Raw genomic sequence first — 21,403 nt, forward strand, 5'->3', positions numbered from 1 at the left:
TCTGAGGGACAGTTAAGTGAAAAGACAATATACTCTGTACAGCGCTGCTTAAGATGTCAGCGCTATATAAATAATAATGATAGGGTAGCTCACCTGTGCGGCTCATGTACGCTCCTCAATGTGTCCTGATAGATGGCTGTGCTCTGTTCTGTACATTATGCCGGGGATCCTCTATATATACCTGGAAGAAAGGACAGGATGTGTAACATGTGGCTGGGCAATGATTGGTCACTCTGGATAAACATAGCTGGCCCCCCCCCCTTTGTTCACTTTGAAACTGAGTGATGTCCCCTTTCGGGTCACTGCATTGTCCAGGGACAGCTTTTCATCCCTGTGTGGCATCTTCTCTGCTCTCTATGTGACGTCTACCGAAGGGATCCCACCTGTAACCGGGTAACATGTCACTGACCACAACACACCACAGAGTCTACAACACCACCATACTACGAGAGGGACGCCAAGACTGCGTGATAGCCGACCACCAAACTGCTCCACAACCGACTGCCAATCTCTCTGCACTGCTGTACGCAGACATCTGGAATGATTATTAGCTAAAGAAGAACCCTAACTGTCCCTCTGCTGTGTCTGCTGAGTGGACATTTACACACGCTGCAACCAGGTGACAGCAGAAACGTTTCCCACAAGATCGGAATGTGGGGACTTCCTCTGTAGTGACTCAGCACTGACTCAACATTTACTGCTTACTGGAAGATCTAGCCAAAGAAAAACAAGGCTGCTTCAACGCAACACGTGACATCACGCGACGAGAGCGAAGGAGCGTTCAAACAATCGTGACACTTTGCGCTGGAGTCGTTTGGGATCTTAAAGATCCAATTGGCCGTGGCGGTCATAATCGGCACATGTTGCAAATCGTACACACGTACCCATGTTGCAAAATTGCGGGAACAATCGCTGGTTGCGCAAAATTTGCAGATCGCAAGAAAAATTGGTTGAAAAATCATGATGTCATGATATTTTTTATTTGATGACACCCATCCAATTTTCAAGTTGATTGAAAGCTCCAAAGAGTTGTTCGAGGTACCACACATATGTGTTCAAGACTGCTGCAATTTTGTAAAACAATTTGTACAGATTTTTCAAATGTAACCACTTGACCACTGCAGGTGGTGTTCCCCTTAGGCTCCGTTCACATCTAAAATCGCAAAACACTAGCGATTACCGCTAGCGTTTTGCGGGTGTGATTGTTCCGCGATTAACACGGAAATATCACTGTAGCGTTTTGGGAGCGATCGCGATTAGCGGTTCTATACATGCTAATCACGATCACTCGGGAATCGCCGGGAAAACGCCACATGTAACGCATTAATGATCACTGCCATAGGATTAAATGGCTAGCAGTTTTTTTTAAAAAACCGCTAGCGGTTTGCGGTGAACGGGAATCGCGCGATTCCCGCTCAAGTGTGAACGAGCCCTAATGGATCAGAGTAATTTCCACATTTCAGCGCTTCTCCCATTCGTTTGCCAATAACTTTATCACTACTTATCACACCAAAATGATCTATGTATTGTTTTTGTTTTGTTTTTAACCACCAATTAGGCTTTCTTTGGATGGTACTTTTTTGCTAAGAATTATTTTAATCCTACATGCATTTTAACAGGAATAAGGAAAAAATGGAAAAAAATCTTTATTTCTCAGTTTTCAGCTATTAGGCCTAGTGCACACCAGAGCGCTTCGGCTGCAGTTTGCGATCCGCTTGCGGGTGCGGATCTGCTAGGGTAATGTATTTCAATGGGCTGGTGCACACCAGAGCGGGAGGCGTTTTGCAGAAACGCATACTCCCGGGCTGCTGCAGATTTTGGATTGCGGATGCGTTTCTGCCTCAATGTTAAGTATAGGAAAAACGCAAACCGCTCTGAAAAACGGCACTTCAGAGCGGTTTGCCAGGCGTTTTTGTTACAGAAGCTGTTCAGTAACAGATATTGTTACAGCTTTACTGTAACAATATCTGAAATCTAGTACACCAAAAACGCTACACAAAACCGCAAAACGCTAGGTGAAACGCTACAGAAAAATAAGAAAAAGCGTTTCAAAATCTGCTAGCGTTTTGCGGATCTGCTAGCGTTTTTTGGTGTGCACCAGGTCTTAGAGTTTTAAAATAATACATGCTACAGTGGATAAAATCCACACATTTTATTTGTCAATTTGTTCCAGGTATTACAACATTTAAATTATGTCCCGAGTACAATGTATGCCAACAATATTTTCTATGGAAATAAAGGTGTCTTTTTTCAGTTTTGTTCATTACACTATACATCGTATCACTAATTACAATCTCTTTTTGCAAAAAAATGACAGTAATATACCCTCATGCCACACATAATAAAAAAAAACTTGAGTCCCTAAGGTAACTATTTATGTATTTTTTTTTAAATGTCTTTTTTTTTAAGGGCTTTATTTTGGTAACTGTGAGGGGGGAGAGATGGGGGTAAGGGGTTAATTAATGTGTTCCCATTCACCGATCAGTGTACGAACGGGTGGCAACTTGAACGCATGCAGGAGCACGCATGAGCGCGCTCGGCAGGCTATTGCAGCAAGGTATGTATATCTACGTATCGGGAGTTAAGATGAAGTTTCAAGGAGTGTAGATAGTATGGCGCTGGCGCAGCAAGTAGTTAAGATCTATGTATATCCATCAATATCTCATGCCATTATCATTCTCTTTTTAGCATTACAATCACCACTGAACATCACATTGCTACTTAAAACTTCATTTAATATACTTTTTTTTGTCTCTGTAAGCGCTCTCTGATTTAGGCTTATTCATTAAAATAAATAAATAAACAAACCAAGTACAGTACATTTACACTTTGTTATTATTATTCTACCTAACAATCACTTTTCCATATATATTATTTTCACATTACTTGCTACTGTATACTATTTCCATCTTTTTTTTGATATACATAAACACGCACACTCTTTCATAATTCCATCCTTTTTGTCATTTATACACATAAAAATAAAGTTTGGTTTGTAATGAATACATAGTTACATACAATTTATTCAGGGTTAATACAATTTAACAATCTATCACACACCATACAATTCTTTCAACACGTTCAATCTCAAAATTTTGAAAAAAACCCACAAAAAAACAAACATAAAACAGAGAATTTCAGTCACATGGAAGAAAATAAAAGCCTTTTCTGCATAAACTATCATTTTTATTGAAACAAGGTAAAAATCAAACAATAAAAACAATTATAACATGTGTGGCTACCGTTATGCTAGGTTCACACTAGTCTTTGTTTACGTGGGGAATGGACACCGTGTTTCATATAGTATATTTATAGATATATAGTATACAGTATTTCATATATAGACATAGGGCTCGATTCACAAAGCGGTGCTAACCCAGTTAGAGACTTTAGGCGTGATAACCATTGCACCACGCTGGTGAAAAGCCAGTTTAGATGTGATAAGTTTAGGCGTGATAAATTTAGATAAGCTTAGATCGCGCGCAAAGTCCCGCACGCAAAGCAGCGCCATTAAACTCTATGCGAAGTGCATCAGACTTTGCTAGCGCAAAACTTTTGATCAGCTGTGCACTGCGGTGCTAACCCAGTTGGTGCTATAGTTATCACGCCTAAACTTATCACACCTAAACTTATCACACCTAAACTTATCACACCTAAACTTATCACGCCTAAACTTATCACGCCTAAACTGATCACGCCTAAACTTATCACACCTAAAATTATCACACCTAAACTTATCACGCATAAACCGAGTTTAGGCGTGATAAAGGGCTTTTCACCAGCGTGCTAACTGTTAGCACCGCTTTGTGAATCAAGCCCATAGAGTTTCATGTTTCTCTTGTACTTTACCAAATGACACAGGTATCAGTATTGATGATGTTTTCAAGCTACACATTAATTGTATGTATCTGTACGTGTGTCACTGGTTGTCCCTATTGTACAGTATGTTGAACTGCTCATGTATCTATGCTCTCTATTGTGTGTTTTTCGTATATAGTACAGCACTAAGGAAGATTTTGGCACCATATAAATAAAAAATAGTATTAATAAAAAAATAATCATAATCATTCCTTCCACACACTGCCCATAAATCTATCTATATATAATTGGATGGATGTGGGTGTGTGTGTGGTGTGTGTGTGAGTGTGTGTGTGGTGTGTATGTGTGTGTGTGTGTGTATGCAGTGGCGTAGCTAAGGAGCTGTGGGCCCCGATGCAAGTTTTACATTGGGGCCCCCCAAGCACTCTATACATAACAATTGATACAGCGCACCAAAACCTGCCAATGGCAACTACAGTGTCAGAGAGGTGCAAGAAGGGGATGGGGAGCAGTTTGTTATTAATAATTACCACTATTCAAAGTATCTATAGAAGTGATTATTATGAGCACAGGACCAATAGAGAGCTAATAATACAGTTGAGGGAGGGCCCTTCTGGCCCAAGGGCCCCGATGTGGTCGCAACCTCTGCACACCCTATTGCTACGCGTGCGCGTGCGTGCGTGTGTGTGTGTGTGTGTGTGTGTGTGTGTGGAAAAAAATGTAAAAGGCTGCCATTCTCACAGTAATCGAGCCAGAGTCCCCACACTTGGCACAGTTGGTCTCTTGGTGACCGAGGTTACTAATCCAGGAAAAGGGGGCGGAGCATAAAACAGCCAATCAAATTTCAGCCATTCATTTTTAATGGGAAAATGTAAACTGCAATCATTTTTAGACTGTTCATCGCAGGGTTCTCAAACTTGTCACACTTGGTCACTGGGTGACTGAGATTAAGATTCAGGAAACTGGGTGGAGCCTACAACAGCCAATCAAAATTCACCAATTGATTTTCAAGGGGAATATTTAAACTGCTGCCATTCTTACACTGTTAATGGCAGAGGCTTCAAACCTGCTAGTTGATCATTGGGTGACTGGGGTCCAATTATTTGCTGGATAAACTGCTTCCATTCACGCATTTTTGATGCCAGGAACCTGAAAGCTTACAAACTTGGTCATTGAGTGACTGTGTGTCAAGGTTACAAAAAGTGGGCAGAGCCAAAAACAAATTTCACTGCTCAAATATAAACTGCAGCCATTCTTACACTGCTATCTGCATTCTGCTAATGGCAGGGTGCTCAAACTTTGCACAGTTGGTTACTGAGTGACTGAGATTAATATTGAGGGACGTGGGTGGAGCCTATAATAGCCAATCAAAATTCCCCTGTTGATTTTCAAGGGGAATATTTAAATTGCTGCAATTTTTACACTGTTAATAGCAGATGCCTCAAACCTGCTACAGTTGGTCATTGAGTGACTGGGGTTCAAATGCTGGAGAGCAGTGGAGTCACAAACCACCAATCTGATTAATTTAATTTCTATGGGAATATACAAATTATTGATGCCAAAGCTCACAAAATTGGTCATTGAGTGTTTGTGTGTTAGGGTTAGAAAGTGGGCGGAGCCGACACTAAATACATACCCGGGCAACGCCGGGTCATCAGCTAGTATTCAACATATTTCAGCATAAAATCTACCGAAAAATCAATGCAATCAGAACTATGTGCTGTTGATTTACTGTCCCTACTACTTCACTCCCTCCGATAGGAGTGCATTTTTCAAATAGTGTGTTTTTGAGTCTGCACTTGTTATGGGTATGAAGATTGAAGAACATCGCAAAAATCAAGCACCTCATCCCCCAGAAGTTCTACCAACCTTAGTTCATGCCTTCATTACATTCCGACTGGGCTATTGCAATGCTCTCTACACCGGCCTTCCAAAAAAGGACTTGTACAGCTGATACAGAATACTGCTGCCAGACTGCTAACCAACCAACCCCGTCACTGCCACATAACGTCGGTCCTGCACTCCCTTCACTGGCTACCTATAGAATGGAGGGTCCTATTCAAGATCGGCCTACTGACATTTAAATCACTAAATAATCTGGGCCCTGGATACATGAAAGAAATGTTACAGCTGCGTAGCAATCCCCGCATTCTCAGATCCACAGGTTCTAATAATCTAGTCATACCCAGAGTCCACTTGGAAACTGTGGGTCCCCGAGCCTTCTGTCATGCTGCTCCTACGTTTTGGAACTCCTTATCTCAGCAGATCAGGACAGCTCCATCTCTGGATGTGTTTAAATCCAGACTGAAAACCCACCTGTTCAGTTTGGCATTTGCAGAAATATAACTTTTGTTGTGTGAATACTGTACGGAGTATTGGCTGTATAATGTCAGAGGTGCAGCAGGAGATGATGTCATCAGACAGTGACTGATACTGTATGGCGTATTGGCTGTTTAACATCAGAGGTGCAGCGGAGATTATGTAATCAGACAGTGACTGATACTGTATGGAGTATTGGCTGTATAATGTCAGAGGTGCAGCGGAGATTATGTAATCAGACAGTGACTGATACTGTATGGAGTATTGGCATTAAAATGTCAGAGGCGCAGCGGAGATGATGTCATCAGACAGTGACTGATACTGTATGGCGTATTGGCTGTATAACATCAGAGGTGCAGTGGGAAATTATGTAATCAGACAGTGACTGATACTGTATGGAATACTAGCCGATAGTGTCCTGTTTGGGATTCGAACCGGGGACCCAGCGCTGCACGGCAAGAGTGCTAACCACGACACCACAGTGCTGCCCATGGAGATGCTCAGAGCTCTCAGGAGATGCCTCAGTACATTATCTGTATCCCCACTGGAGATTCTTGAAGATCTTGGAGGATAGAACATTAAAACATTGGCACACAGTGTCAGGGGACACTCACCTTTTTTTGGTAAGGGGCACCTTAGGGATGGTGACTCGGACAATGGAGGGAGGGGAGGAGTCTTCACAATCCTGTGAATCCAGAAACAGAACAGAATGAAAGATAATACTAGAGGAACAGTGGTTATTGGCCATCACCTGCACCACAGGAAGCAACAATGTCAGAATAGCTAAGGAAAAAACCCTTAAAGGATACCCAAAGTGACATGTGACATGATGAGATAGACATGTGTATGTACAGTGCCAAGCACACAAATAACTATGCTGTGTTCCTTTTTTTCTTTCTCTGCCTGAAATAGTTAAATATCAGGTACTAGCCGACCCGCGTCGTAGCATACGCCGCATCTTCGATCTATCTAATAGACTACGTGCCTCAACCTTGAAGCAAGAAGAATAAAGCTGGGTACACATCAGATAAAAGTCTTTGGAAATTTTACCCCCTTCCGTGTAGTATGAGAGCCATACCTTCACAGTCTATTCTATGGAGCTGAACTCCCCATCAGACAGAAATCTTTGCAAGATGCTGTACACAGAGATGCAGTACACATGCAACAGATCAGTATCTGCAAAAGATCTGTTCCTGCAAAAGATCAGTACCTACAAAATACATTCATAGTCTATATCTGCAGATCTCATACACACCTTGTTTAACGGACTTCATCTGCAGATCAGATCCACCAGGATGGATCTTTGGATCTGCAGATGATTGTCTGATCTGCAGATGAATATCCGTCAAACAAGGTGTGCATTATGCTGGGCATACATGGTATGTTTTCTACCGTGTAATAGAGCCCCTGGCTCGATTCCCACTCGTCCCCGCGGGCGCCCGGATCGATTCCCGCTTGTCCCCGCGAGCGCTTTCTTATTTTCCACTCGTTTCTTCTTTTGTCCTGCCCGCCGGTATCAAGCGCAGCAGAATCGATCCGGCAGGGTATCGGACACGGCTCGATTACATTGTAGAAAACATACCGTGTATGCCCAGCATGAGATCTGCAGATATCATAGACTATAAATGCATTTTTCAGAAACTGATTTTTTTGCAGGAACAGATCTTTTGCAGATACTGATCTGTTGCATTTGTACAGCATCTGTGTGAGCAGCATCTTGCAAAAAATTTTATCTGATGGGGAGTTCAGCTCAATAGAATAAACTGTGTAGGTATAGCTCTCATACTACATGGAAGGGGATAACATTGGTCTGTGATCTTTCATTTTCCAAAGACTTTTATCTGATGTGTGTACCCACCTTTAGGCTTTCCATTAGAAAATGTATGCGTGCTCAAACACCAAGTTTAACCCTAGCAAGTCTGGCTTTCCAAATCTGGCCTAATTGGCTATTCATGAGGCAATGCTCATGCAAATATGCATTTGCTTTCGCATGCCAAACTATGCAGGGTCAAAAAACTAATACCACAAAGCGGTCCCCTTGCAGGAATTAGTTCATGCTACATTAGCACTATCCAGGAGCGCCACTGGGAGGCTTTCCAATACCCCCTGTTCTGCTTCATGCGCACTAACTTGGGCCCCCCACATGAGAAAGGAGTGAAGCTTGGGGTGACCCATGCTTCACTCCTTTCTCATGTGGTGCCCCCAAGTTAATGCGCATGTAGCAGAACGCAATGGACGTTAAGGTAAGTGCCTGTTTTTAATATTGGGAGGTGGGTGCGGACGGCTCTCCCCGGCGCTGGCCACACTTGGGGGGGGGTTGTCTGCGCCACCAAGCCTCCCCCTCCGGGGTGCTGCTGTGGTTCCCAGGCAGTGAGAGTGCCTGGGACCCCGCGGTCCCCCGGTTGTATAAAAAGTGGGCATTAGGAATCCTCCCTGTGGTGCTCCTGGATAGTGCTAATGTAGCATGTAGCAGTGTTGCTTGCGAATTTTCACCTAAGTCATTTTCGCATCGAAAATCCAGTTTTCGGCGAATTTTCACGCAAATCTTCAGAAATATTTGCGTTTTCGAAAATTCATTGTATGCAGATGCTTATGCCCTTATGCAGAAAAATGTCCACAATAATCCGCATGGAAATTCAGTCTATGCAGACGTTTATACGGAAAAATGTCCGCAATAATGCGCAAGAAACTTCTCTGAATGCAGACGCTTATGCCCTTATGCGGAAAATGTCCGCAATAATACGCAAGTAACGCGAAAATGACTGGCATTAGGCGAAAATTAACGCGAAAAAATGGAAAATTTGCCTGTCAAAACGAAATTAGGCGAAAATTCTGTAAAAATTTTCGCTCATCACTGGCATGCAGCAGGGCGACCGCTTTATTGGTTTTTTGACCCTGCATATAGTTTGGAATGCAAAAGCAAATTTGCGTGAGCATTGCCTCATGAATAGCCAATTAGGCCAGATTTGCAAAGCCAGACTTGCTAGGGTAGGCCTCTTTTCCACGGACAGTTGATAGGCAGTAAAATGCCTCTCAAACTCTTACAACTGCTCACTACTGCCTGGTAACAGCTTGCTGCTGCCTGGTAACAGCTTGCTGCTGCTGCTGCCTGGTAACTGCTTACTGCTGCCTGGTAACTGCTTACTGCTGCCTGGTAACTGCTTACTGCTGCCTGGTAACTGCTCACTGCTGCCTGGTAACTGCTCACTGCTGCCTGGTAACTGCTTGCTGAGCACACAGCTCAACAGTCCGTGGAAAAGAGGCCTTAAACTTGGTGTTTGATCACGCATAAATTTTCTCATGCAAAGTACTTCTTCTTCTTGCTCGAAGGTTGAGGCACTTACTCTATTATATATATAGATAGATAGATTGGCTGTTAATGTCAGTGGTGCAGCAGAGATGATGTCATCAGGCAGAGACACTCTCAGATTCTACTGGTGACTCTTATCAGTTAATAATAATAAATGTTGTGTTGTTGACACTGTAGTGTTGACATAGTTACAGAGTATAGCCATAGGGGATGATGCAGGAATATTTCAGGGCGTATTAGAAACAGGCCAATCTGCTCCTGGCTGGATTGTGTCTGGCTGGTCTGTGACCCACAGAGATGGCGAATATTTGGATTTTATATTAATCCTTTTTTTGAAGGTCCAGGGTGTGGGGCAGCGCTGCGTTACACGCCTGTCACTGTCACACACAATGGCTGCCAGGACAGTCAGTAAACAGCTCAGTGTGTCGTCTTGTGCTGCTGTCATACAGGGTGACATGAGTGACAAGGACTCATTGTGCTCTGCTGTGTAACCAGGATGTAAGGATTGTCCCAGCTGTGTCACACAATCAGCTTTGTCCGCAGGGACACAAAGAGCCTCAGCAGCCCCCACTGAGACCAATATTGAACTTTCCGGGTGCTCAGAGGAGGGCGCCAGTCCGGGGCTGAATGATATCCCCATTAACAGACCATTACCGGGAAGAGCTGGCATGCACTGAGCTCCTCGTATTACGTGACCACACACATCAGACAGTCTCTCATCCTTCCAGTATATCCAAACAACCAACATCCAAACTCCTATGGCCAGTGCCCCATTGTTTCAATCAATCACCTTCTACAAATATCTGAGAAAAATACTGCAAGAGTGGAACCATTTTATAGAAGGTGTTTTTTTCAGTTTTTCAGCATATTATGGGAAAGAGGCTATAGGGAAACATGGACACTGGACTGCACATCAGTTGTCCTTTCAGTTACAACTGACAGCAACTAAGAGAGTGTAAAAGGATCCCTGGAGTCCTTTTACACTTCATCAGTTACTCTCAGTTACAACTGAAAGAAAACTGATTTACAAAGTAATGCCTTTTTCCTATGGCTCAGTTCTAACTATAAGCGTTTCAACTGAAAGCTTTTTCACAATGCACTGCTATGTAAAAACCGCATACCAACTCATAGTGTCCAGGGTGATGGAGGAATGGAGGAGACAGTATGCTGCCTGTAATTGGGGTGACTGGGGACTGTGCAGCACAGTGTAGGGTGATGGAGGAGACAGTATGCTGCCTGTAATTGATGTGACTGGGGACTGTGCAGCACAGTGCAGGGTGATGGAGGAGACAGTATGCTGCCTGTAATTGATGTGACTGGGGACTGTGCAGCACAGTGTGGGGTGATGGAGGAGACAGTATGCTGCCTGTAATTGGGGTGACTAGGGATAGTACAGCACAGTGTGGGGTGATGGAGGAGACAGTAGGCTGCCTGTAATTGTGGTGACTGGGGACTATGCAGCGCAGTGCGGGGTGATGGAGGAGACAGTACGCTGCCTGTAATTGGGGTGACTGGGGACTGTGCAGGGCAGTGTGGGGTGATGGAGGAGACAGTATGCTGCCTGTAATTGGGGTGACTGGTGATTGTGCAGCACAGTACGAGGTATTGGAGGAGACAGTATGCTCCCTGTAATTGGGGTGACTGGGGACAGTGCAGCACAGTGCAGGGTGATGAAGCAGACAGTACGCTGCCTGTAATTGGGGTGACTGGGGACTGTGCAGCGCAGTGTGGGGTGATGGAGGAGACAGTATGCTCCCTGTAATTGGGGTGACTGGGGACTGTGCAGCGCAGTGCAGGGTGATGGAGGAGACAGTATGCTGCCTGTAATTGGGGTGACTGGGGACTGTGCAGCGCAGTGCAGGGTGATGGAGGAGACAGTATGCTGCCTGTAATTGGGGTGACTGGGGACTGTGCAGTGCGGGGTGATGGAGGAGACAGTATGCTGCCTGTAATTGGGGTGACTGGGGACTGTGCAGTGCGGGGTGATGGAGGAGACAGTATGCTGCCTGTAATTGGGGTGACTGGGGACTGTGCAGTGCGGGGTGATGAAGGAGACAGTATGTTGCCTGTAATTGGGGTGACTGGGGACAGTGCAGGACAGTGCGGGGTGATGGAGGAGACAGTATGTTGCCTGTAATTGGGGTGACTGGGGACTGTGCAGGACAGTGCGGGGTGATGGAGGAGACAGTACTCTGCCTGTAATTGGGGTGACTGGGGACAGTGAAGCGCAGTGCGGGGTGATGGAGGAGACAGTATGCTGCCTGTAATTGGGGTGACTGGGGACTGTGCAGCGCAGTGCAGGGTGATGGAGGAGACAGTATGCTGCCTGTAATTGGGGTGACAGGGAACAGTGCAGCACAGTGCGGGGTGATGGAGGAGACAGTATGCTGCCTGTAATTGGGGTGACTGGGGACTGTGCAGCGCAGTGCAGGGTGATGGAGGAGACAGTATGCTGCCTGTAATTGGGGTGACAGGGAACAGTGCAGCACAGTGCTGGGTGATGGAGGAGACAGTACGCTGCCTGTAATTGGGGTGACTGGGGACAGTGCAGCGCAGTGCGTGGTGATGGAGGAGACAGTATGCTCCCTGTAATTGGGGTGACTGTGCAGCACAGTGCAGGGTGATGGAGGAGACAGTATGCTGCCTGTAATTGGGGTGACTGGGGACTGTGCAGGGCAGTGTGGGGTGATGGAGGAGACAGTATGCTGCCTGTAATTGGGGTGACAGGGAACAGTGCAGCACAGTGCTGGGTGATGGAGGAGACAGTACGCTGCCTGTAATTGGGGTGACTGGGGACAGTGCAGCGCAGTGCGTGGTGATGGAGGAGACAGTATGCTCCCTGTAATTGGGGTGACTGTGCAGCACAGTGCAGGGTGATGGAGGAGACAGTATGCTGCCTGTAATTGGGGTGACTGGGGACTGTGCAGGGCAGTGTGGGGTGATGGAGGAGACAGTATGCTGCCTGTAATTGGGGTGACTGGGGACTGTGCAGGGCAGTGCGGGGTGACAGTATGCTGCCTGTAATTGGGGTGACTAGGGATAGTACAGCACAGTGCGAGGTATTGGAGGAGACAGTATGCTGCCTGTAATTGGGGTGACTAGGGATAGTACAGCACAGTGCGAGGTATTGGAGGAGACAGTATGCTGCCTGTAATTGGGGTGACTAGGGATAGTGCAGCACAGTGCGGGGTGATGGAGGAGACAGTATGCTGCCTGTAATTGGGGTGACTGGGGACTGTGCAGGGTTGATGAAGGAGACAATATTATGCTGCCTGTAATTGGGGTGACTGGGGACAGTGCAGTGCGGTCTGGGGTGATGAAGGAGACAGTATGCTGCCTGTAATTGGGGTGACTGGGGTCTGTGCAGGACAGTGCGGGGTGATGGAGGAGACAGTGTGCTGCCTGTAATTGGGGTGACTGGGGTCTGTGCAGCACAGTGTGGGGTGATGGAGGAGACAGTAGCCCGCCAGTAATTGGGGTGACAGGATGTACACACTCTGGGAGCCTCTGTCAGGATGTGGCCTACTTTTCCAGCAGGTCCATGTATAATGCAGGAGATTGGCCGGGGCCGGGTAACCCATTATCAGCCAGGAGGCATCGGCGAATCTCCTGGAAGAGGGCAGCTGGAAGCTGACGATTCTCGCAATGAGTTAACAACGCAGTGTGATTATACATTCATCTCCCTCCCCCCCCCCCATCCTGCCCTCTCTGCCTCCTCTCAGCTTTCACCCCCTCTCCTCAGGCTGCAGCTGCAACACTCGGACACACTGCAGAGAGCCATCCGATCCAGGCCCCGCAGCTGACTGGGCGCACTGGGAGGGGCTACGCGCAGGTGGAGGTATAACTGGGTGCTTCCAAATCTCTGTGTGAGTCAGTGTTTTGGTGGCAGTGGAGGTGTGTCACTTCGGTGCGAGTCAGTGCTGTGGTGACAATGTCAGTGTGTCAGTTATAGTGTGTGTGTTGGTGTCCTGGTGTCAGTGTATTTATATGAGGAATGCAGCAGTGAGAGTGTTGGGGGTGTGCCAGAGGAGGGACCCCCCCATCCTACTCCTTACATTTCTATTTTCTGCCATTATATTCTGCGCCAGCGTCCTCACATGACCCCGGCTGTGCTGGGAACTCACTCCCTGTGCTTCACAGCAAGCAGCTGAGGACTGAAATGTGACCCCCACCGCTGTGCTGTGCGTGACCGCTACACGCCACTCTGCAGGTCACACGTATAATGTAACCTGTGTCTAACATGCATGTCATGTCCTATATGTCATACACCTGTCGTGCACAGTCTTGTATGTCACACACGTGTCATGTACAGAGTCCTGTATGTCACACACATGTCCTGTACAGAGTCCTTCATGTCACACACATGTCATATACAGAGTCCTGCAAGCCACACACATGTCATGTACAGAGTCCTGCATGTCACATACGTGTCATGTACAGAGTCCTGTATGTCACACACATGTCCTGTACAGAGTCCTATATGTCATACACCTGTCATATACAGAGTCCTGCAAGCCACACACGTCATGTACAGAGTCCTTCATGTCACACACATGTCATATACAGAGTCCTGCAAGCCACACACATGTCATGTACAGAGTCCTGAGGGGACAGCGATGGAGGGAGGGAGAGCCCTAAGGTGAGAGAAGGGGGGGAGATGGCCCCCTTCTCCACCGTCTGCATAGCTCTCCCTCTTCTCTTCTCTGCGCTGCTCCCCTCCGCAGAAAAAAAAAAAAAAAATCAGCTCAGCTGGGCGCCCTTAGGGACCCGGCGCCCGGGGGCACTTGACCTACCCCGACCCCCCCCTAGCTCCGCGCCTGGTCCTGCAAGCCACACACATGTCATGTACAGAGTCCTGCATGTCACATACGTGTCATGTACAGAGTCCTGTATGTCACACATGTCATATGTTTTCTCCTAGGTGATATGTTCACAACTTGTCAATAAAATGCCTAAAATGCTAAAATGCTACCAGCAAGCAAGAAAATGGTCAAAATAATTTTGATAGCACTTTTTCAATTACTTTTTGGTATTTATTTATTTTTTTTCAATTGCAAAGTGATGAAAACGCCTTTTAAATTTTCAGCAAGCAAAAAAATACTAAAAATAATTTTAGTAAAAAAATAATTTAGTAATTTGCTAACTTTATCAATTGCAGAGTGCAGAAAATGCATTGTAAAGAGAAGTTGAAAAATGATCTCCTAGGAGAAAATGTTAATTGCATATGGGACCTTGATCTTTATTGCAATTCACTTTCTCTCCTAACTTTTCTCCTAAAAGATGATTTTTCATCTTCTATTTAAAATATCTTTTCACCACTTTGCAAAAAAAAAAATCCCAAAAAGAAAGTGAAAAAGTCCTGCCTAAATGAAGTACTTTCTTGTTTGCTGGTGGCTTAAATTTGGAAAATTGTATACTTACCTTCAGGCAATTTTCCTTTCCTGGCAATACTCCATGGCAGCATAACATATGGGCAGTTCCCTTCCTACAACTGCCAGATAGGACCATTCTAACTATAAAAGCGAAGCTCCACCCATAGACAGCACTCCTCAATTCGGACGAGCTGCCAAAAAGAGGGTGGGAATGTATGCTGCCATGGAGTATTGCCAGGAAAGGAAAATTGCCTGAAGGTAAGTATACAATTTTCCAAATTCCCTGGCAACTCCATGGCAGCATAACATATGGGTATTAACTAGATAAGAAAACACGAGGGAGGGTACTTGCAGCAAACAATTCAATTTAATCACAACAAACATCAGTGATACAGCACACATTTACAAGGACTGTCCAGCGGCTAAGGAAATGACTGTCTTTCCAAAGGAGGCTGTTGACAGACATGCAGGTTCTATCCTGTAATGCTTTATAAAAGTATTTGATGACGCCCAGTTGGCGGCCTTACAGATAGTCTCTAGCGACACCTTGCCCAGGGACGCCCATGAGGCTGACATGCCTCTGGTAGAATGGGCCGACACAATTTGTGGCGGTGCCAGGTTATTTGCCTTATATGCCTTCTGGATTATACACACTATCCATCTGGCTATAGTTCTTATAGAGGCCTCTTTTCCTTTGTTTGGGCCTGAAGGTAGAACAAACAGTTTCTCCGACGTCCTAAAGTGCTCAGTCATTAATAGATAGGATTTCACTATTGACACTGGATCCAGTGGATGAATAACATCCGGGTTTTGCGGATCCTTAAAGGACGGTAATGTCCACTCTTGATTCAAATGAAAATAGGACGACACTTTTGGCCTAAAGGCCTCCACCGGATTTAAGGTTACTCGGTCTTCATAGAAACACAGGAATGGTTCTTTCCACCCTAGGGCTTGGATTTCGGACACCCTACGACCAGAGGTTATGGCTATTAGGAAGGTCGTTTTCAATGTTAAGTTGTATAAGGAACACTTGTCTGTTGGAAGGAAAGGTGAGCCAGACAAAAATTCAAGAACTAGTGGAAGGTCCCACTGCGGGAACCTAGGCCTCCTAGGTGGTCTTATCTTCAGGACAGCCTTGAAGAACTGTTTAACCAATGCGTTCGTCGACCATGGAACTCCAAGAATTGCAGATAATGCTGAGGTGTGGGACCGCAAGGTATTGTATGCAAGACCTAACTCCAAACCTTTTTGCAAAAATTGCAAGACGTTGGAAACAGTTGGTGTTAGAGGATTGAATTGGAAAAGATTGGAGAACTCTACAAACTTCCTCCAAACTTTGTTATATACTGAGATTGTTGTAGTTTTCCTTGCAGAGAGTAGCGTCTGAATAACTTCCTGAGTGCACCCCTCATCTACAAGTCTTTGCTTTTCAACCTCCAAACTGTGAGCTTCAACTTGTCTGGATTCGGATGGAAGAAGCCTTTCTGTATTAGTAAGTCCGGAATCAGAGGAAGGGGCATTGGATGATCCACTACTAGGGATTCCAGGAGCGTGTACCACGGCCTCCTCGGCCAGTTGGGCAGTACAGCCAGAATCTCCCCCTGTGAGGTCAAAACTTTCTGAAGAAATCTGAAGATGAGAGGGGTTGGGGGAAAGGCATAAGCCTTCTGAAAACACCAGTTCTGTATCAAGGCATCTGTTGCTATTGCTTCCTTCTCCGGAAAGCGTGAAAAGAAGTTCTGGAGTTTCCTGTTGGAAGTAGTCGCAAATAGGTCTATTTGGGGTAGACCCCATTTCTCTACTATGAGCTGAAAAATTTTGGGGTTGAGGGACCACTCGTTGTTGCAAATGTTCCCTCTGGACAAGGAGTCGGCCTGAGCATTCTCTATCCCTGGAATGTAAACTGCAGATAGGTGTGTTAGATTCTGTTGAGCTAGACTCATTATTGGACTCAGTTCCCTCATCAGAGAATAGCTGTGTGTCCCACCTTGTTTTTTGATGTAGCATACTGCTGCTTTGTTGTCTAGACGTAACAAAATCGCCTTTCCTGAAATCTGTGGTAAGAAAGATTTCAAAGCCAGGTGGGCAGCTCTGAGCTCGATGATGTTCGAGACTATGTGATTCATTGGTGAACTCCATACGCCTTGAGCCACACAATCCTCCATGATGGCTCCCCAACCTAGCGCACTGGCGTCTGAAGTTATCATTACCCAAAGTGGGGGAGTTAATGTGTAACAGTTTTGAAGATTGGAACGGTCTTTCCACCAATCCAGCGTTTGACGTACTCTGTGCGGGATGAAAATCTTTACGTTCAGATGACGAGATTTCCATTGTTTCAGGAAATTGAGTTGAAACACTCTGAGGTGCCAATGTGCCCACTTGACCATGGCCAGCGTGGATGACATCAATCCTATCACTCTCATGCATTGTCTGGCTGTTAAAGTGGAACGTTTCTGAATTAGAGTCATCCTCTGAATAATTATGTCCTGTTTTTCTGTCGGAAGAGACACTGTATCTTCTATTGTAGAGAATTGGGCCCCTAGGAAAGTCAGATTTTGTGATGGGTTTAGCTGACTTTTTTTGAAGTTTAGAATCCAGCCGAATTCGGTTAGCTTGTCTATTACTTTGTTTCGATGTTTTATCAACTGAGATCTTGATCTGGCTAGAATGAGAATATCGTCCAGATAGTGTAACAGTCTCACCCCTTCCTGCCTTAGCAAGGCGACTAGTGTAAGCAGAACTTTGGAGAACGTCCTTGGAGAAGTGGCTAGACCAAAGGGAAGACAGCAGAACTGGAGATGGATGCCTCCCACGAGAAAGCGCAAGAATCTTTGATATGAAGGAGCGACAGGAACGTGAAAATAAGCGTCTTTCAGATCGAGGGAGCACATCCAGTCTCCAGCCCTGACTGTCCTCACCACCGTCTGAAGTGATTCCATTTTGAACTTCGGTATGTCTATGAACTTGTTGAGTGACTTGAGATCTATAACAGGTCGCCAATCCTTTGTCTTTTTTAGCACCAGAAAGAGGGGAGAGTAGTAGCCCTTGTATTTCTCTTTTTCCGGGACTGCAATTGCTGCTCCGCATGAAACAAGATTCTGGATGTATTCTTGAAGAATTTCCCTTTTTAGAGGATTCCTGGGGATCCTTGTTTCCACAATCCGTGGCAAAGTCGGTATCTCTTTGAATGACCATTTGTGACCTCTTGCTACAATCTGGTTGACCCAAGAGTCTTTTACTTGCTCCGCCCAAACCGCCGTAAAGAGGGAGAGCCTTGCCCCTACATGTACAGTTTGGGCTGGTAATCTGTCAAAAGGATTTCGTGTTATTAGACGTCGTAGAGGGGGTTCTACCCCTAACAGACTTTGTGAAGTTAGATTGAGTGCTTCTCCAATTTCTGTTGTACTGCTTTGTAGGAAGATAACTTCTGGCTTGTTTATATCTTTGGGAATTTTGTTGCTTTTGTTGATTCCATTTAAATCTCCTAAACTTCCTGTCCTGGGGTAGTAAGCCAGTTTTACCCCCGGTCACCCTTGATATGGCAGTCTCCATTTTAGGGCCGAACAGGTTTTTCCCATCGTATGGAATTCTAGACCAGGTTAATTTAGATGAAGGATCCGCCGACCAAGATTTCAACCAAAGGGTTCTCTTCCCTAATACAGAATAGAGCATAGATCTACTTGCGCTCTTTATTATGTCTAAGGAGGCTTCCCCCATAAAATCAGCCGTCATTCTTATGTTATCCAAGGAAGCTAACAGTACATCCCTGTCTACTCCTTGCGATATCGCTTCCGCAAGATCATTTACCCAAGTTTTCAAGGCTTTTGAGACCGATGTTAGTGCAATAGCAGGTCTGGAAGCATCTGCTGAAGCCATATAGGATTTTTTAAGATCCTGGTCGAGTTGTCGGTCTTGAACGTCTCTGAAGGAAACTGCATCTTCCAGCGGTAGTGTAGTATTTTTTGCTAGTCTCGCAACTGCTGCATCCGTGACTGGACAAGCCTCCACCAATGGTTCATCCACACTAGCCAGAGGATACATTTTCTTGAGACGATTTCGAATTGAAGGTTTTTTGGTTGGCTGTGCCCATTCTTCTTCAAAAAGTTCCTTTATTTCTTCCATGAGAGGAAACGAGATCCTAGATTTGTCCAGGTTTTTAAAGTATCTCTTTCTTTTGGAAGTGTCGTGTTGTTCCACATCCTCCCACTCTATGGCTTGCTTAACCTGGGTTATAAAGGAGGGTATTGTCGAGAAATCTACCACTTCATCCCAGTCTGCTGAGTCTTCCGAACTATCGTCTGATGTATCGGGCTGATTCTGGCCAATATCTGCTGAGGAGATAGAGAGATGTGATTTTTTTCCATACTGGGCCATCGCATCTTTCACAGACTGCTTGACCACATCAGATATATCCCGGCTTTCTCCAGTGATTTCTATTAAACATGTTCCACAGACCATTTTGTCAGGTAATTTCTCTTTCCCACATATCCAGCATTGGTCTTCCGTTGGTCTATTCGTTTTTTTAGTACACTTCCGACGCGGTGAAGATGGAGTTTCCGAAGAGCTAGAGGCTAATCTGGACGAATAAGTCCTTTTCCTGAACCCCACATCTGGAGAAGTAACTGACGGGCAACGTATTACAGAGCGAGGTCTTTTATCAGACTTATTATCTGCAGAGGATTTTTTATGTCTTTTGCTTGACCCATGCGAATCTTCTTTATTAAGAGCGCGCTTTGGGCTGCAAAAGAAAAGAAGAAAAGACCTCAAATCAGTATTGTCATTCCCTATCTAGGGAGTGAAAGCCTCTTACACCTACCTCCCTTACCTCTGTCTTTTTTGATCTTTTTTAGTGTGTTTCCCCATCTTGTAGGAGAGAGCAAGCTGTGGGCAAAAAAAGTATGCTTTTAGCAACTAGTGTGAGTTTACACATAGGAGGAAGCTCATAGTGTGCGGAGGACCCACCTCTCATCAGAGTTGTGACTGATGTACGGCGAAGGTTGCGTCTGCGGCGGCAAAGGAGAGTCCCAGACCCTGGGAGAATGTCCGACTGCGTCCCAGCCCGGATATTGCCGATATGGACAGCGGCGAGCAGATCTGCGTCATAAAATAGTCTCAGGACGCATCCGCCCACCTCAAAGATGGCGCCCGCTGTGCATAGAGCAGTATGCCCATATCAAAGATGGCCGCCGCAACCTTTTACCTATGCGCACATGCGCAGAAGCCAGCTCCAGACGCCACACCGCTCTACACACTTTAAACCAGCGAAAATAAAGGTAATGGTGCAACTGTAACACAGCACAGCGGCGCCCCAAGTGTAGGCAATAACCTCAATGCGGGGAGCCAGGTAAATCACAATTAGTGAATATATAGATACTGGAGATCAAACCAGCACTCTTGCCCCCATCAGTTCATTTAGAACCCAGGAGCAGAGCTTCGGTCAGGAGGCTTAGAGACTGACCGGACTACCAAATAGCGGTACAGGTAAGGTTTTCTGGAAGAGCAGATATATAACAAAAAATTAAATATATATGTAAAAAGACCACCATTGAAAGGATGGAAAAAAGGAAGTCACTTATCTGGCAGCGAGGACGAAAAAAGGAGTGCTGTCTATGGGTGGAGCTTCGCTTTTATAGTTAGAATGGTCCTATCTGGCAGTTGTAGGAAGGGAACTGCCCATATGTTATGCTGCCATGGAGTTGCCAGGGAAAGGCATTTTTTTCATAAGTTGTGAAAATATCACCTTGGAGAAAATTTTAGAGAAACTTGGCCTGATGCAATTGTCAGACTCTTCAGCGTTAAACGCTAGTGAGTCCAATAATCAGACAATAATGTAGCCTGATTCAATTGCACTTAGCCCTAGGCAGAGTGTTAAAAAAACTCACTTGGCCGATCACTTGGGAGTTCGTTACACCCTATCCTCAGGGCCAGTCCGCCCATGAGGCAGGGGGAGGCGAGTACCTCAGGCAGAAAATTTGGGGGGCGGCACCCAGCTGGCCATGGGTGGGAGGGGCCGCGGAGCTGGAGGGGGTAGCGAGCAGGAAGAGGGTATTTGGCACAGTGGTGGGGAGGGGGGTCGGCCCTCCCTTCCTCACCTGAGTCGCCCGATCTGCGTTCCCCCTTCGGCTATTAATGCATCAGCATATATTATCAGGCAGCGGACGGGGAGGGAGGACTCACCTCTACCACATTCCAGCATGCGTTCCACTCTCGTCACTTCCTGCAATGCCGCCCACTGTATTGTAAGTGGACGGCATTGCAGGAAGTGACGAGAGTGGAAGGCATGCTGGAAAGCGGAAGAGGTGAGTCCCCGTCCCCCCCCCCCCCCCCCCCCCGCTGCCTGACAATATACGCTGATGCCTTAATAGCCGCAGGGGGAGCACAGACCGGGGGACTCAGGTGAGGAAGGGGGGCCGACCGCGTACGTACAAAAAGGGCGCCTGGACAAAAAGGGCGCGGGGTGTAAACTCTAAATAATAATTAATCATTAATAGGGTTTATAAAAATAGTGTGCTATATTTTGTTTACAAATAAAGTTTAACAAAATTATAAATCATTAAATAATGTTTATAAAATCGGAAATTGT

At 45.7% G+C, this 21,403-nt stretch overlaps 2 protein-coding genes across 11 annotated transcripts in view; one reads left to right on the forward strand and one right to left on the reverse strand.

Annotated features, from left to right (window-relative positions):
- The window catches only part of LOC137518095 (SCO-spondin-like), a 296,678-nt gene extending 289,852 nt beyond the window's left edge, over nucleotides 1–6,826 (reverse strand). Inside the window, exons 1-2 of one of the 2 annotated variants that reach the window (XM_068235412.1) lie at nucleotides 6,753–6,826; nucleotides 94–181 (exon numbers count right to left, since the gene is read on the reverse strand). The gene's annotated coding sequence lies outside the window, so the exon portion shown is untranslated. Of the gene's footprint in view, nucleotides 1–93; nucleotides 182–4,560; nucleotides 4,606–6,752 lie in introns of those variants that run through there. The other variant, XM_068235411.1, reaches the window with a different exon arrangement.
- LOC137518100 (uncharacterized) overlaps nucleotides 1–21,403 on the forward strand; it is a 266,833-nt gene that overhangs the window by 227,053 nt on the left and 18,377 nt on the right. The window contains exon 1 of one of the 9 annotated variants that reach the window (XM_068235426.1): nucleotides 6,733–6,761. The exons of 4 other annotated variants lie outside the window; for them this stretch is intronic. The gene's annotated coding sequence lies outside the window, so the exon portion shown is untranslated. Of the gene's footprint in view, nucleotides 1–6,732; nucleotides 6,762–13,064; nucleotides 13,315–13,343; nucleotides 13,400–13,610; nucleotides 13,630–21,403 lie in introns of those variants that run through there. 4 more of the 9 variants (XM_068235423.1, XM_068235419.1, XM_068235424.1 and 1 more) reach the window with 4 other exon arrangements.

This window comes from Hyperolius riggenbachi, chromosome 5, assembly GCF_040937935.1.
Source record: "Hyperolius riggenbachi isolate aHypRig1 chromosome 5, aHypRig1.pri, whole genome shotgun sequence".
Classification (NCBI taxonomy): domain Eukaryota; kingdom Metazoa; phylum Chordata; class Amphibia; order Anura; family Hyperoliidae; genus Hyperolius; species Hyperolius riggenbachi.